Source organism: Elephas maximus, chromosome 24 (genome assembly GCF_024166365.1).
Source record: "Elephas maximus indicus isolate mEleMax1 chromosome 24, mEleMax1 primary haplotype, whole genome shotgun sequence".
NCBI classification, from domain to species: Eukaryota; Metazoa; Chordata; class Mammalia; order Proboscidea; family Elephantidae; genus Elephas; species Elephas maximus.
In genome coordinates, this window is record NC_064842.1 from 64,701,749 (window position 1) to 64,719,928 (window position 18,180).

An 18,180-nucleotide genomic window follows, 5' to 3' on the forward strand; every position below is an offset into this window, starting at 1 on the left:
AGCTGTGTCCTTTCTTATCCTTTGTGGTGAATTTTGCTTTAAATCTGTTTTGTCAGAGATTAATATTGTCTCTTCTGCTCTTTTTTTGTGGTTGTTCACTTGATATTTTTTTTCCATCATTTTAGTTTTAGTTTGTTTGTGTCTTTGAGTCTAAGTTGTCTCTGTTAGAGGCAGCATATAGACCAATTGCATTTTTTTCATCAATTTTGCCACTACTCATCTCTTTATTAGCACATTTAGTCCATTTACATTCAGTGTAATTATTGATTGGTACGAGTTCAGTGCTGTCATTTTGTTGTTGTTGCTTGTTTTTGTTTTTTTTTTTGGTGGTGCTGGCGGTTTCTTTGTTCCACTTAATTTTCTGTGCTGTTGAGTGGTTTTTCTTATGTATTGTCTTTTCATATTTTTTCATTATTATTTATTTTGTTTTTGCTAAGTCCTCATGTTTTTCTTTTTATTTTGATGGGTAGGTTTGTTAGCTTCCTTTGTGGTTACCTTAAAATTTACCTTTATTTTTCTAAATTTAAACCAACATTTTATTTCTTAATACTGCCTTTAACTTCCTCTCCATATGTTCTGGTGTGGCACAGGTGTCCAGGTTTTCAGTCACCAAATGTGTGGTGCAGACTCTCACCTACAGTCCCAGACTGTCAGGGCTGCAGATTGGTGTTTGAAGCAGGAACAGGTATCCAGCTGCTGTAGGGGGTATGTGTGGAACAAGGCAGGGGGCTGATGGCTGCCCCTGGATGCCTTGGTGAGGGTGTGTCCCTTTTTCCCTAGAGCATGTGGTGAGGGGTATTGCAGCCGGTCCTTGGGCACACAGTCCTTTTGACTGTAGGGAATGGGAGGCACCGCTTACTCTCAGACCCCTGTTATATGAGTGACTGAGTGAGAAAACCCTGGTGGTGTAATGGTTAAGTGCTACGGCTGCTAACCAAAGGGTCGGCAGTTCGAATCCACCAGGCGCTCCGTGGAAACTTTATGGGACAGTTCTACTCTGTCCAAAGTGTCGCTATGAGTTGGAATCAACTCAACAGCACTGGGTTTTTTTTTTTTTTTTTTTTTTTTATTTAGTTGGAGTGAATGGTACCACCAGCCCTCAGGCCTCTGGGGTAGGTGGCTGAGGTTCTGTGCTTAAGAGGCAGGGCCATGTCAAATGTCATGAGTCTGCAGCTCCCCCTTGGCTGCTGAAGTTGAAAATGGGCTTCAAGTGTATGCCCTGCTGTTATGATAATGATGGCATGTGATGTTGAATCAGCCCACACAGGTCTAAACCCACTGGCCCACTGCACACAGGTCTAGGCAGGAGTAAAGGATTCTGCAAGTCTGCGGACCCCTCATGCCAGTGGCTCAATGAAGGGGCAGGGCCTCCTGACTCACCCGGAGTTCCTGGCTTAGGGGGAGTGACCGTTCTTGAATACTGCCAGACTGGTTTCAGAGCAGAGCAGGGTGGGGGTAGGTGAGGGAAAGTAACCAGTTCTCCACTGTGAAACTCTGGGAGTAGAATTTATTTTGCCTCCCAGTGGTAGGTTAGATGTTTGCACTTAACTTTTGCACGTCCAGCACTGCTTCCACCTAGCTACAGAGGTGAGTGCAGACTCGCTGCTGCCCAGCCTCACCCAACATGGTGAGGTACATCTCAAACACTACTGCTCACCTCAGCCTGCAGGCATAGGATGACCTAGTCAGCAGGGCACTGGCAACCTTACAACTGGCACTTCTTTGCTGTTTTTGAATTATCCCTCCTTCTTCCTGCCACTCAATCCAACTCTTCAGCTTTGTCTTTTATGATCAGGGCCTCTAGATTGTCATATATAATCAATTCACTTGTTTTTTCAGGTCTTTGTTGTAAGAGGGACAACAGGAAGAGTCTGACTATCCCACCGTCTTGGCCACACCTCTTAGTTTCCTATTTCTGCTGTATCAAATTACCACTCATTTAATGGCTTAAACAAAACAAAATTTATTATCTTAGAGTTCTGAAAGTAAGAATTCTGAGATTGTTCTCACTGGGCTAAAATCTAGGTGTTCATAAGGTTCTGTTTCCTCTGGAGGCTCTGTAAAAGAGCTGTTTCCATGCCTTTCCACCTTTTAGAGGCTAACCACATTCCTTCACTCATGATCCACGTCTTGGTCATCTAGTCTGCTATAACAGAAATACCACAAGTGGATGGCTTCAACAAAGAGAAGCTTATTCTCTCACAGTCCAGTAGGCTAGAAGTCCAAATTAAGGACGCTGGCTCCAGGGGAAGGTTTTCTCTCTCTATTAGTTCTGAAGGAAGGCCCTTGTGATTCATTGGTCTTCCCTTGGTCTGGGAGCATCTCAGCACAGGAACCTCAGGTCCAAAGGACACCCTTTGCTCCCAGCACTGCTTTCTTCGTGGTATAAGGCTCCCCTATCTCTCTGCTCACCTCTCTCTTTCATATCTCAAGGAGATTGGCTTAAGTCACTATCCAAACTTGTATATCTCATCAGTATAACTGCCACTAATCCATCTCATTTCATCATAGTGATAGGATTTACATCACAGGGAATCACATAAAATGATGGACAATCACACAACACTGGGACTCATGGCCCAGCTAAGCTGACAGACATTTTTGGGGAACACAATTCAATCCATGACAATCCACTTCCTCTTTTTTCAAAACCAACAATTTTGAGCTGAGTCCTTCTCACACTGCTATCTCTCTGATTCTCTCTTCCTCTTCCCTCTTCCACTTTTAAGGCCCTTGGGATTACAATGAACCCACCTGGATCATTTCCTAGTCTAATCTTTTTAAGGTTTTTACCTTGGGCAGTAACTTAACTTTACTAAGATCCATTTTCATCAAAAGTCAGTGGGAGCTAAAAATAATACTATCTTCATGAATCTGCTTTGATGAAATCATGCAGATAGACTGTTAGGAACGATATAGCTCACTCAGTAATTTCTCAATAAATTTTTTTTTTATAATTTTTATTGTGCTTTAAGTGAAAGTTTACAAATCAAGTCAGTCTCTCACACAAAAACTTATATACACCTTGCTACATACTCCCAATTGCTATCCCCCTAATGAGACAGCCTGCTTTCTCCCTCCACTCTGTCTTTTCGTGTCCATTTTGCCAGCTTCTAACCCCCTCCACCCTCTCATCTCCCATCCAGGCAGGAGATGCCAACATAGTCTCAGGTGTCCAAGAAGCTCACTCCTCACTAGCGTCCCTCTCCAATCTATTCTCCAGTCCAATCCATGTCTGAAGAGTTGGTTTCAGGAAAGGTTCCTGTCCTGGGCCAACAGAAGGTCTGGGGGCCATGACCACCAGGGTCCTTTTAATCTCAGTCAGACCATTAAGTCTGGTCTTTCTATGAGAATTTGGAGTCTGCATCCCACTGCTCTCCTGCTCCCTCAGGGGTTCTCTGTTGTGTTCCCTGTCAGGGCAGTCATTGGTTGTAGCCGAGCAACATCTAGTTCTTCTGGTCTCCGGATGATGTAGTCACTGGTTCATGTGGCCCTTTCTGTCTCGGGCTCGTAATCACCTTGTGTCCTTGGTGTTCTTCATTCTCCTTAGATCCAGGTGGGTTGAGACTAATTGATGCATCTTAGATGGCTGCTTGCTAGCGTTCAAGACCCCAGACGCCACTCTTCAAAGTGGGATGCAGAATGATTTCTTAATAGATTTTATTATGCCAATTGACTTAGATGTCCCCTGAAACCATGGTCTGCAAACCCCTGCCACTGCTACGCTGGCCTTTGAAGCATTCAGTTTATTCAGGAAACAGCCTTTGGTTTAGTCCAATCGTGCTGACCTCCCCGGTATTGTGTGCTGTCTTTCCCTTCACCTAAAATAGTTCTTATCTACTATCTAAACCCCTTTCCCGCCCTCCCTCCCTCCCCCTCTCATAATGACAAAAGAATGTTTTCTTCTCAGTTTAAACTATTTCTCAAGTTCTTGTAATAGCGGTCTTATACAATATTTGTCCTTTTGCAACTGACTAATTTCACTCAGCATAGTGCCTTCCAGGTTCCTCCATGTTATGAAATGTTTCACAGATTCCTCGCTGTTCTTTAACGATGCATAGTATTCTATTGTGTGAATATACCATAATTTGTTTATGCATTCATCCGTTGACGACACCTTGGTTGCTTCCATCTTTTTGCTATTGTAAACAGTGCTGCATAAACATGGGTGTGCATATATCTGTTTCTGTAAAGGTTCTTATTTCTCTGGGATATATTCCAAGGAGTTGGATTGCTGGATCCTATGGTAGTTCTATTTCTAGATTTTTAAGGAAGACCCAAATTGATTTCCAAAGTGCTTGTACCATTTTACATTCCCACCAGCAGTGTATAAGTGTTGCAATCTCTCCACAGCCTCTCCAACATTTACTATTTTGTGTTTTTTGGATTAACGCCAGCCTTGTTGGAATGAGATGAAGTCTCATTGTAGTTTTGATCTGCATTTCTTTAATGGCTGATAATCGTGAACATTTCCTCATGTATCTGTTAGCTACCTGAATGTCTTCTTTAGTGAAGTGTCTATTTATATCTTTTGCCCATTTTTAAATTGGGTTATTTGTCTTTTTGCAGTTGAGTTTTTGCAGTATCATGTAGATTTTAGAGATCAGGTGCTGATTGGAAGTGTCACAGTTGAAAACTTTTTCCCAGTCTGTAGGTAGTCTTTTTAGTCTTTTGGTGAAGTCTTTGGATGAGCATAGGTGTTTGATTTTTAGGTGCTCCCAGTTATCTAGTTTTTGTTTTGCATTTTTAATAATGTTTTGTATACTGTTTATGCCATGTATTAGGGCTCCGAACAGTGTCCCTATTTTTTCTTCCATGATCTTTACCTTTTTAGATTTTATATTTAGGTGTTTGATACATTTTGAGCTCATTTTTTTGCATGGAGTGAGGTATGGGTCTTGTTTCGCTTTTTACAGATGGATATCCAGTTATGCCAGCACCATTTGTTAAAAAAACTGTCTTCTCCCCATTTAACTGTTTTGGGGCCTTTGTCAAAACTTAACTGCTCATATGTGGATGGATTTATATCTGGATTCTCAATTCTGTTCCACTGGTCTATGAATCTGTTGTTGTACCAGTACCAGGCTGTTTTGACTACTGTGGTGGTATAATAGGTTCTAAAATCAGGGAAAGTAAGGCCTCCCACTTTGTTTTTCTTTTTCAGTAATACCTTATTTATCTGGGGCTTCTTTCCCTTCCATATGAAGTTGGTCATTTGTTTCTCCATCTCATCAAAGAATGTGGTTGGGATTTGGATCGGAATTGCATTAAATATATAGACCCCTTTTGGTAGAATAGACATTTTTATAATGTTAAGTCTTCCTATCCATGAGCAAGGTATGTTTTTCCACTTATGTAAGTCTCTTTTGGTTTCTTGCAGAAGTGTTTTGCAGTTTTCTTTGTATAAGTCTTTTACATCTCTGGTAAGATTTATTCCTAATTATTTTATCTTCTTGGGGGCTACTGTAAATGGCATTGATTTGGTGATTTCCTCTTCAATGTTCTTTTTGTTGGTGTAGAGGAATCCAACTGATTTTTGTATGCTTATCTTGTATCCTGATACTCTGCTGAACTTTTCTGTTAGCTTCAGTAGTTTTCTGAAGGATTCCTTAGGGTTTTCTGTGTATAAGATCATGTCACCTGCAAATGGAGATACTTTTACTTCTTCCTTGCCAATCTGGATGCGCTTTATTCCTTTATCTAGCCTAATTTCTCTGGCTAGGACCCCCAACACAATGTTGAGTAAGAGCAGTGATAAAGGGCAGCCTTGTCTCGTTCCCAGTCTCAGTGGGAATGCTTTCAGACTCTCTCCATTTAGGGTGATGTTTGCTGTTGGCTTTATATAAATGCCCTTTATTATGTTGAGAAATTTTCCTTCTATTCCTGTTTTGCTCGAGTTTTTCTCATGAATAAGTGTTGGACTTTGTCAAATGCCTTTTCTGCATCAATTGATAAAATCATTGGATTCTTGTCTTTTGTTTTATTTATGTCATGGATTACATTAATTGTTTTTCTAATGTTGAACTATCCCTGCACACCTGGTATGAATCCCACTTGGTCATGGTGAATTTTTTTTTTTGATATGTTGTTGAATTCTATTGGCGAGAATTTTGTTGAGGATTTTTGCATATAAGTTCATGAGGGATATAGGTCTGTAATTTTCTTTTCTTGTGGTGTCTTTACCTGGTTTTGGTATGAGGGATATGGTAGCTTCATAGAATGAGTTTGGTAGTATTCTGTCCTTTTCTATGCTTTGAAGTACCTTTAGTAGTAGTGGTGTTAACTCTTCTCTGAAAGTTTGGTAGAACTCTGCAGTGAAGCTGTCCGGACCAGGGCTTTTTTGGGGCAGGGCGGGGGGTGGGGGGAGTTGATTGCCTTTTCCAACTCTTCTTTTGTTATGGTTCTATTTAGTTGTTCTACCTCTTTTTGTGTTACTTTAGGTAGGCACTGTGTTTCTAGGAATTCACCCATTTCTTCTAGGTTTTCAAATTTGTTAGAGTACAATTTTTCCCAGAAATCTGATATGATTCTTTTAATTTCTGTTGGGTCTGTTGTAATATCTCCCATCTCATTTCTTATTCCGGTTATTTGGTTCCGCTCCTGTTTTTCTTTTGTCAGTTTGGCTAGTGGTTTATCAATTTTGTTAATTTTTTCAAAAAAAACCCAGCTTTTGGTCTTGTTAATTCTTTTGATTGTTTTTTTGTTTTCTATTTCTTTTAGTTCAGCTCTAATTTTTAGTATTTGTTTTTTTTTCTGGTGCCTATGAGTTTCTTTTGTTGCTCTCTTTCTATTTGTTCAAGTTGTGGGGATAATTCTTTGATTTTGGCCCTTTCTTCTTTTTGTATGTGTGCATTTATTGATATAAATTGACCTCTGAGCATTGCTTTCACTGTGTCTCAGCGTTTTTACAGGAAGTGTTTTCATTCTCATTGGAATTTCTTTATTCCATCCTTAATGCCTTCTATAATCCAGTCTTTTGTTTTGTTCAGTTTCCAAGTGTCTGATTTCTTTTCCCTGCTTTTCCTGTTATTGATTTCCACCTTTATGCCCTTATGGTCAGAGAAGATGCTTTGTAATATTTGAATGTTTTGGATTCTGCTAAGGCTTGCTTTATGACCTAATATGTGGTCTATTCTAGAGAATGTTCCATGTGCACTAGAAAAGAAAGTATACTTGGCTGCTGTCAGGCGGAGTGTTCTCTATATGTCTATGAGGTCAAGTTGGTTGATTGTGGCATTTAGGTCTTCCGTGTCTTTATTGAGCTTCTTTCTGGATGTCCTGTCCTTCACCAAAAGCGGTATGTTGAAGTCCCCTACTATTATTGTTTTGTCAGAAATTAATAACTCAATAAATATTAACTGTCCTGATTTTTGTTGTTGATATTAATGTTATTATTTTCTCTTTTAATTAATTTATTCAGGGTTAACAGAATTTGACATATATTTCTACTTACATCTTCTCTTTTCTCATATTATTGACTATATCCATAGGTATATGCCTGTTTGAAAATAAAATTCAAATATCCCTTCATAGATTGGTTTGACAATCCTAGTATAATTATATAATTGTGTGGTTTGTCTATCTAACCACATTGCACATGCAAACAGGATGTGCCTTAAACTACCAGACAACTAGGAATGAGGCATGTACAACCACTGGCATCAACCATTCCATAAGTGCTATGGCCATCTGTAGTCAAGACATTTACACAATATTGGCAAAGTGAAAGCCATTATTATTATTTCTGGAAAGCAAACAGTAAAACAAATTCTCAAAGCAGATCTGCTTATTCTTCTCCAAACTACTCACATTCTTTGTAATATCACTGTACTGGCACATTGTGTTTCTGGTCAAATGTTGTCTTCATGTCACCACTGCCTCTGGCTACCACTATGCTACCCGGGACACCTGCATGGCTTCTGAGGCTTCTGCTCTGCCCCTGGGCCTCGCTGGGCCTTGCTTCACTAATGGAAAGACCCCTGCACAGGATCTCGTGAGCCTCTGCCACTGGGCCCTTCTTGACCTACGCTGCTGCCTCCTACCATGCTACCCAGGCCAGGGTGGTTCTCTGTCTTGCTGCCATGATACCAAGGCCTACCCTGCATGAGGGAATGTATTGTTCCCACCACGATACCCAAAGGGGGAAGGAAGCAAATTACACCAGGCACACTCAGGTCTCTGTCCTGCATGTACAAGTGTTGCAGTACTTTAGTAGGAGGCACACCACTGCACAAAGACACTCAGTTCTCTCTCTATGGACCAGCAAGCCCACCATCCCTGTCTTCACTGTTACAACTCTCTCTTCTTGATATAGGGAGTTCTCAGTGCAGGGACCCTGGGACCAAAGGATGCACTCCACTCTACACTCTTTTTGATAGTAGTGAGGGGCCCCAGAACCTCTGTGGATTTGGCCCTTATATAAGCCTAACAGAATAGAAACAGCGACCAATCTCCTAGTTGGACCACAAAGGGCACAATTCCATTAAGTGAATTTTCAATCCACTAGTTTTGTGGTAAATATACTAATACCTTGCAAAATTTTGGCCCAGACAATCATTTTGTGAAATTACAAGACCAGGGCTAGAAAAGCCATATAAAAGTGATTCATTGCACTGCAATAATTCAGCCCATTTTCTTAACCCTTAACCAGTTCATAAGCAGAGCTGTAACAAATCAATCAGTTAATGCTTATTATAGTTTGATCATATAGCACAGCATCATATAACCTCCCATATTGGAGCTCCTGAGTGGTGCAAACAGTTATACTGTATAATCTCCTGGAGTGGAGTCCCTGGCTGGTACAGTTAACATGTTCAGATGCTAACTGAGAAGATGGAGGTTCAAGTCCACCCAAAGGCACCTTGGAAGAAAGGCCTGGTGATCTACTTCTGAAAAATCACCCATTAAAAAGTCTATAGAGCACAGTTCCACTCTGACACACACAGGGTTGCCATGAGTCAGAGGTAACTCAATGGTAACTGAGTTTTACTGTTGCAAGATAAAGACATTAAAAAAAAAAAGTTCTCTCATTACTATACATCAGTCCATAAGTCAACATATCCTGCTAAAGCAGAGAAGAAAGGAGATAGTGAAATTATACTTATTTGATAGATCTGGTGCTTTACATTTATTCCATACCCAAAACCAAAACCAAACCCATTGTCATCAAGTCTGTTTCAACTCATAGCGACCCAGTAGGACAGAGTAGAACTGCCCCATGGAGTTTCCAAGGAGCTTCTCGTGAATTTGAACTGTTGGCGTTTTGGTCAGCAGCTGAGCTCTTAATGACTGCACTACCAGGGCTCCTTATTCTATACAGTAACCCCTAAAAATAATCCTATGGAAGAGGCATTATGATGCCCCTTTTACAGATGATTAAACTCAGGCTCAGAGAGGTTATATAACAGGCCCAAAATATATAGCTAGAAAGTTTCAAGACTGGAAAAGTTCAATTCAGTCATGGCCTTTTGTTGGGTAAGACATGTCTAAAAGTACACTCTATTCACCACATCATTACCAGCTCTTTCTTGACACATTAGTTATTGTGAAAGTTTAGATTAACAGGATTGTGGACTAGGTGTATTTTCCAGGCATGAGTTAAGTGCTTTATGCATCGTAACTCATTTAGTACTAATAATATTATAAGGCAAGCATCATATTCAAAATAATTGCATCCTGACTTTAGCATGTTGATAAAACAGGCCATTTTCTTCAGAGATCAAATATCCTGAGATTTTAAAATAATCCTGTATGGAGGTGATAAATGAGGAGAGTATGTGGTCATCTGTATTCTTCCGAATGCTTTCCTAAGAGCATGTCTGCAGACTGAAGCTCAGGAATCCCTAAGGCTTTAGCCAGGTGCCTTGTATTTTATACCGGCAACAGAGGCAGTGGTGGGGATCCGAACGGTGATCTGGGAACCAGAGGCTTAGAGTATTCCACACCTCCTGCACGGTGGCTCCTCTGATGCAGGTTAGTGCTACGACTCCTAGACTGAGTGCTTACAACAGGGGATGGTGTGTGCTAATGCTTTCATTGTTGCCCACTTAATTTCTGTAATTTTAAAAACTATATCACAATCATACTATTTGGAAAGCACAGAAATTAAAGCACCTGCTTTGCACTTGATAACATCATAACTATTCCTTTTATATTCTTCCATACACATTTTTTACAATTTGAAAAATATTGTTTATACGATTAGCATGATATCTAAGATTGTTCCAGCTGTTATATTGTGTTCCATGGGAAATTTATTAGTTCTATAATAGTTCAGGATGCACATTGTGGAAAACCTTGCAAAATAAGCCCTTTGTGTTTACAGGGTCTCCTCCCATCCCTTCTCTTTTAGTCATATTTTAGAATGATATCCACAAGGTATGGCAATGCTTCAAGGGACAAGACTAGCTCTCTGGCTCTCACTCCATATTGCCAAATTGGCTAATAAAGGATTTTCACTTTTACCCTGAGATTCATCTTCATTGCATTCCTACCGGTAATGCATATCATAAAGAAACATTGAGTGTATAACGTTTGAATGCATAGAAATGATAAAAATTTGGTTTAAACTATGTATTAATTTCCAGTGAGAAAGAACATCCTTTCATACTTATATTGCACTAATATATTTTTATCAAATTGTAATTATGAAAATAATATTACAGGTATTTCCCAGTGTAAGACAGGGTTCCATTCTGAAGACTCTGTCATAAGTCAGCTCTGATATAAGTACAAGATCTAATTTTTTTAAAAAAAAATTCATTATTTTTGTCTCCTATTAACAATATCTTTATAAATCCAGTCTTTATCTGTCTTTGGGATTGGCAAGAGAATGATAACATCAACAAATTACGTGCTACAACGTTATATGTAGTACATATTACTAACAATAAGATGTACAAAGATAAAAAAAAGGATAGTCATAGGGCAGTTCATTGTAACTCAAACATGTCTTAAGTCGGGGACGATCTGGGAACTAAGCTTTTTGGGAAAGTTGAGTCTTAGTTAACACTCTGACTCTAAGGTAAATGGATGCATATATCTGATTCTATTAAATTCTCTATTCATGAATTTCTCTTTGGGAAAAGTTTGTGTAGAGATAAAATTTATGTTTGATAACATACTAAATATAAATAATTTAATTAAACATTCTACATGCACTATCTTTTTTCATTTTTACAAAGTAAGACAGTTTACCCACTTTAAATACACTAACCTGAGACGCACAGTTTATAAGAGAGCTGCCTAACTTCACAGAACTCACAGTTGCTCCAGTGAGCTCCAGCAGATTTCCCAGACTGAGATGCACTAGGAAGAAAAGGCGAGCGATCTACTTCTGAAAAGTCAGCCAAAGTGAACCCGATGGATGGCAATAGTCCGATCAACAACCGATTATGGGAATGGCACAGGACTGGGCAGCATTTTGCCCGGGGTAGCCGTGTGTTAGGTGACTTAATGGCATCTAACAACAGCGATGTGTTTGAGGGTCCATTCTTCATTTATACTGTTTGTTTTATTCAAAAAGTTTTTTTTCTTTATTTATGTTGTCTGTTTTATTCAAAAAGTTTTGTCATTATTAAGATAATAATTGGAACAAAAAACTGGCTGGCAAGCCCAAAATAACTGTGGGGAATTTACTTTCATGACCAGGATTTTGGACCCATGCTTCCTACTTTTGAGACCAGGGAAAAATAAATTAATCTAACCCTCCAGTCCTTCATTTGCAAATCTGAAACAGTAACAGTTTACCTCATTTAATTGTTGTGACATTGCATGAGGCAATGCACATCCAGGGTTAACATAGTACTTGGGACATTGTTTGCTACAGTTATAAAAATCCTTGTTATGTCTGAGTTACTCCATCTATAACATGCAGATGTGAAATAAGAGTCATTTTGGCTTGGAGTTGTTTTGGACTGAACTGAAGAAATGAACATACTAGTGCCAGGCCAGAATATTGGAAAGATGGGTATGTAACACAGAGTGTACTTTTGAGAAAGGGGAAGCTTTGCGAATTCTGGGAACACCACATTGAGGTAGAGAGAAAAATGTGACAATGGACCTAAAAGTACTCTGAGCTCTCTGCAATTACCCACTTTATACAACTAGAAAATAAATGGGAACACGTTTTTATCCTGTTTTAAATTGTACAGAAATATTATAGACAACTAGAAATTTATCTGACCTGCATATCCCTCTTCTACTTTGGTAGTGTGGAATTACACAGAATTGAACTCACTTGGGAACAACTGCCTTTTTGATGTGAAATACAGATAATATTTTTTCTTTTTACCTGCTATTTTAAAAAATTTTGATTGAATTTTGAGACATTATTGAATTTGTGACAAGTTTCTTGATATCTATTACAATTCTTAAACACATTGAATATTAAAGGCATGAGAACACATTGCAAAATTAATAATCAAATAACCTAATAGCCTTGGAATAATTAAATTTACCATGGTCATGAGTGTTTCCTCTATGTTTAAAATAAATTCATAGAAGGTAGACAGACAGAGGACAGACAGAAAAATCTAAAGGAACACAGAAAACATGTCACTTATGCTGAAAAATGAAGACTGATATGTAATGATATTTTTGTTCTTTGATGTGAAATAAGTAACATTACATTACATGTGAGTTATGGGAAAATACTAATTTTAAACTTTCAAAATATTTTGGTAGGAAACATCTATGGATGACCAATAACAATATGATAATGATAATAATCAATAACTTTATAGAGCTATCTTCTTGTGCATGCATTCTCCAATGTACTTACATACATTTTATTTTGTAGTTATCAAATAATCCTATAGTAAAATTTTGCACATAATGAGACTGAGGTTTAAGCATATTGCTCAGATTTATCCAACTACTAAACAGTGGCATAGGTATTCAAACTCTAGAAACCTGGCCATTAAATATGTACTTTTACGTTTAGACAACCTTCAGATGAATGCAGCTACCAGTTTAAATGTTTATTATTAGATCAGTCATGTAACTTTTCTGAACTTCATAATTCATGCCGACTAAATGTGAAATATACATTTATTTCACATTATATGAACTGTTTGTCCAGCGAATAGAATGCCTGATATGATAACATTTTCAAATACTGTTAGTTTAAAATAATTGCATCTTAAATTTAAATCTACAGAAGACTTTCAAAATCATATTAATTGAATCTTGGCATCTGAGAAACATTGGAAAGCTGCCCTTAAGCTCAGGGCCTTAGCAGGTGGTTATCAAATGGCCGAAGCAGAGAATGAGCCCCGATGGAAACAAATGAAACCAGTGCTCCAGTACAGCTGTCTACCTAAGTCTGCGAATTTTCCAGTCTAGAAACAAGGAGAGTGGCTCATAGCAAAGTAAGTGACCTTCCCCAAATATCACACGTATTTGTGAACAAAATATGGACAGGTCTTTAGAGTTCTGACTCCTATTCTTCGTGTTATTTAAGCAACTCGTAACTCGTATGTCTATACCCGGTGTGCCCTGACCCAGGGCAGGCTTAAGTGAATGAACTTTGCATGTCATGACCTCCAGTTCAGCGGCAGCCAGAGACACAGACCTGTCCATCCACCCAATGCAGCAAGAAACGCTAACAAAGAAAATAGATTAGGAAAGGAAAATGTTTCCTTAAAAATAGAAAGTCATGTAAATTTAAAAAGTAATAGGAAAACACAGCCTACCTGAAACTAATAGGAAAGTGAATACATTATTAAAAAAAAAAAAAAATCTACAGACACAGACTACTTTACACCTATGTTTAATGGCCTTTAAGGGCACTGATTATCCCCATTTTGTTTAAAAAAAAAATCAGAGACTACAAATTAAAAGATGAACTATAGCAATACATTTTGTGAGTTTAATATGTTTAATATTCATGCATGCAAAGACAGTACAATGTAGTATTAAATCAACAATGATCATAGATTCAAACAACTTATATACCAAAAACAAGTTGTTTGATCCAAATAACATTGAAATTGTTTAAAATGGTAGCCTATTAATGAAATGCAGAACATTAATATTAAATTATTAATATCATATAAGTATCCCAAATATATGTAATATAAAATGCAAAACTTCAGTCCAAAATAACAAAAGTGTCAAATATATAAAATCAACTGGAGAAGATATTCACAATGCATATAAATAACAAGTTATAAAGATATGTAAATTATATATACAATTATATATATAAATTACAAAATACAAGGGAAATTCTTTAAATTATTAAGAAAAAGCCAAACTAGAAACCATGAATAAGAGATATTCACAGTTTGCAGAAGAAATCCAAGAGGTCGATGAATAGATTAAAAGAGTTTCTGCCATGTAACTTAAGTGACATGCAATTTAAATTTATTTTCACACTTATATGATTGCTGTTAATTATCGCATCTAACAGTAAAATATGTGGAGGAATTATCACACAAATTGACAGTTGACTGGAGTGTAAAAGGTGGAGATGCAATTATCTTAAATCGAAAATATTCTAGTAAAACATTTACTTATATTAACAAAAGATTGGAAAGAAGCTAAGTATTCTTAAATAAACATTATATGCATATACATGTATATTTATATACATAAATTGCATATATATGATGTAATAAAAATTGCCAGTAGTTAATATATTAAACTGAATATATATATATTTCACTCAAAATATATATATTTGAGGGAACAAAGCATAAAAGAATGATATGCTCACTATTATAGCATATTTATATCAATTTTGAAAAATGGAACATCTACATATTTTAATAATATGTCATTGTTGGTATATACTAAGAATCAAAAAATTTTAATATGTATTAAAGGTCTGAAGATCATAGACCATTCACAAAATTTGCAATGTTTTCCAAATAAGTTACAGAAAAACTAAAAAAGGATTTACTACACCACAGATTATGAATGAAGTCCAAACATAATACTGTTGGTAATCCTGAATTCACAGCTCTCTTTGACAATTTGAATTTGTGAGCAAAAGACACCACCTACCTAAGTATAATAGGTGAATCCATTTACATGTGCATCCATTTCTACCACCAAAAATACTTAGACGTAAAAGAAATGGAAGTTATAGGTTCTAGTGAAAAGAGGAGCTATTCTGAAAGTGAATGAGTACCTGTATATTTTACCTGTGGGAGATGTTGGACCTCAGGTTCATTATATGAGACTATCATTTGGATAAGTCATAATTAATGGATTAGTTTTTGTCTTCTACTTTTAAAAGTATAAGATTATTGATGTCCAAATTTATATGAAAATTGCATGCAATACGAATTATGTTCATTTCTGAAATTATTAACTTTTTTTTGAATGGATAAAACCAAAACACCTGTGCTGTCAAGTCAATTCTGACCCTATAGGACAGAGTAGACCTGCCCCATTGAGTTTCCAAGGAGTGGGTGGTGAGTTTGAACTGCCAACCTTTTGGTTAGCTGCCGAAAGCTTAACCACTGTACCACCAGGGCTCCCTTAGAATGGATATATAAATTAAAACCAGCAGCATTGTTTAAGAACATAATACATAAAAGTTTAAACATTGAGGGGGTTCTAAACTTAGCGAGATGTAGGCACCATGATCCGGAATGCAAGTCATGATAATATAAATGATGTGGTGATGGGTACAGTAGTATCTGTGGTGGCTGAAAGCCTAGTGTGTTTAGAGCACAGGCTGCATGTAAGTGTGGAATAGAGAATTTTTGCTTTTGTTTTTTCCCCATCAAACTTAGTTTTATTGGTTGTAATTTTTTTTTGAAACTTTTGAAATTTTAATTTGTCTTGATATTGAAGAAAATCATGTGAGAATACATTAAGCAAATATCTAAAACACATGCAAAAGTAATAACTATAGGCATATCACCTCAATACCTACTAAAGTGCATAAATCTGAATTTCCTTCAATATAGAAATACCAAAAGGGTAAAGAACTCGGATTGCATAAGTAATATTTCTTAACACCATGAGTAAATTACGTGTGGCATACTGACAAGTTATTAAAAAACAACAGAGGAGTAATTTGTACTACTGTATATGTATGTGGAAGGTAAAAAAGGGAAAAAGGGAGGGGAAAAAGGCAAGGCAAAAGGACAAAAAGGCAAAAAGCTAAGGGAAACAGAAAAAAGGTAAAGTGGCAAAAAGTCAAAAGAGAAGGCAAAAGGGTAAAATGTAACAAAAAGGGAAAAGGGAAAAATGCAAGACAAAAAGGAAAAAAAGGCAAGGCAATACGGTAAAAGGCAAAAAGAGAAGTCAAACCGGTACACAGGCAAAAAGGCAAATCATAAAGGCAAAAAGGCAATGAAAAAGGCAAGGTAAAATGGGGAAAAGTGAAGGCAAAAAGGCAAGACAAAAGGCAAAAAGATGTATGTGTTATCTAATTTTGTGTGAATAAAAAATAATGTATAGTAACAGCAGAGATGGATAGTAGTATGCTATGGCAAAAAATCTTGTTTGTAAGTAAAAGATTAAAGTGGTAATTAGCCCTCCGAGTCTGAGATTTCCCAAGTCATTTGATCAAGTATTCATAAAGATATGTACAAGCTTCCTTTTAAACAAATCTCACTTCTGCATCATTCTTACATCTTTCAGGCACCAGTAGAGCCATGGTCAGTGCAAACGGCACCACAGGAATAAACTTCATTCTTCTAGGGCTCTTTAACCACACACAGATCCACCTATTCCTGTTTGCCATGGTGCTTATGATCTTCATCACCTCACTGATGGGCAACACCCTTATGATCATTCTCATTCATGTGGACCCTCAACTGCACATGTCCATGTACTTCCTGCTTAGCCAGCTTTCTTTCATGGACACGATGCTGGTCTCCACCATCGTTCCCAAAATGGCAGCCAACTACCTGATGGACACTAGGTCTATCTCTCCCACTGGCTGTGGAGTCCAGATCTTCCTGCTTCTCACTCTGGGAGGGAGTGAATGCTTCCTCTTAACGGGCATGTCCTATGACCGCTATGTGGCCATATGTCACCCACTACGCTACCCCATTCTCATGAGTCAGAAGCTCTGTTTACTCATGACATCAGGTTCCTGGCTCCTGGGAGGGATCGATGGGCTGATGCAGGCTGGTGCCACTTTGAGCTTCCCTTACTGTCACTCACGGGAAATCAATCACTTTTTTTGTGAAGCACTATCACTGGTACGCCTTGCCTGTGCTGACACCACAATTTTTGAGTTTTTCATGTATGTCTGCTGCATTCTGATGCTCTTGATCCCTTTGTCTCTAATTTTGGCCTCATACAGCCTTATCCTGGCTGCAGTGCTCCGCATGCGGTCAGCTGGAGCCCAGAAAAAAAGCCTTTAAGACCTGCTCCTCTCACCTGGTGGTTGTGGGACTCTTCTATGGCACCATCATGTTCATCTACATGAGGCCCAAATCTAATGGTTCAGAGGACCACGATAAGGTGGTCTCAGCTTTTTATACCATCTTCACACCTGTCTTGAACCCCCTTATATTCAGTGTAATAAAGAAGTCAAGGGGGCCTTGAGGAGGTGGCTGGAAAAACATTTTATGTGATATCAATCCTGAGCATAATTTGCCAAAATGGCAGCAACCAAACTTGATACAGGTTACGTTTCTAAAATATTGTTTTGTTATTTTGTTCATCCCATTAAAATTCTTCTTTTGTGTTGTATCAAGTTATTTTGCTCTTGCTTTGCCAATCTGGCTGCATTGTTCCTATATGATTATTTTTATATATGGTAAATTAATTAAAAATTATATTTGTCCTCCTGTCATAACTTGCAGTGGTGTTTTTGCTCTGAAATTAGGGCTCTGGCAATAAGTATGAGTGATTGAGTTTCTAAACAGCATATGATATGTGTATAATTTGTATTTTTTGATAAATAATGGAAATCATTAATTTTGATGGGGATAATACCTTTTGAAAACAAAACATATATCCTAAATCACATAATGTAGATAAAATAAATTCAAATGAAATAAGGACCCAATGTGACCATCAAACATAAAATACGTAAGAAAATATCAAGAAATATTTGCAAAATGTTGCTGTGGGAAGATTTGTTAAAGAAACTTCCAGACAGAATATAAAAATGCTAATTGGCTTTTCATGACCTTTGTTAAAATGTAAGAGTAGAGAGATGAGCTGAAGAAAAAAATATATTGTGTACAAAGGAGTCAGTACACA

The 18,180-nt window shown here is 37.6% G+C and overlaps 1 pseudogene; it reads left to right on the plus strand.

Annotated features, from left to right (window-relative positions):
• The first annotated feature begins 16,616 nt into the window (after positions 1 to 16,616).
• On the plus strand, positions 16,617 to 17,546 carry LOC126066875 (olfactory receptor 2T33-like; annotated as a pseudogene).
• The last annotated feature ends 634 nt before the right edge of the window (positions 17,547 to 18,180 follow it).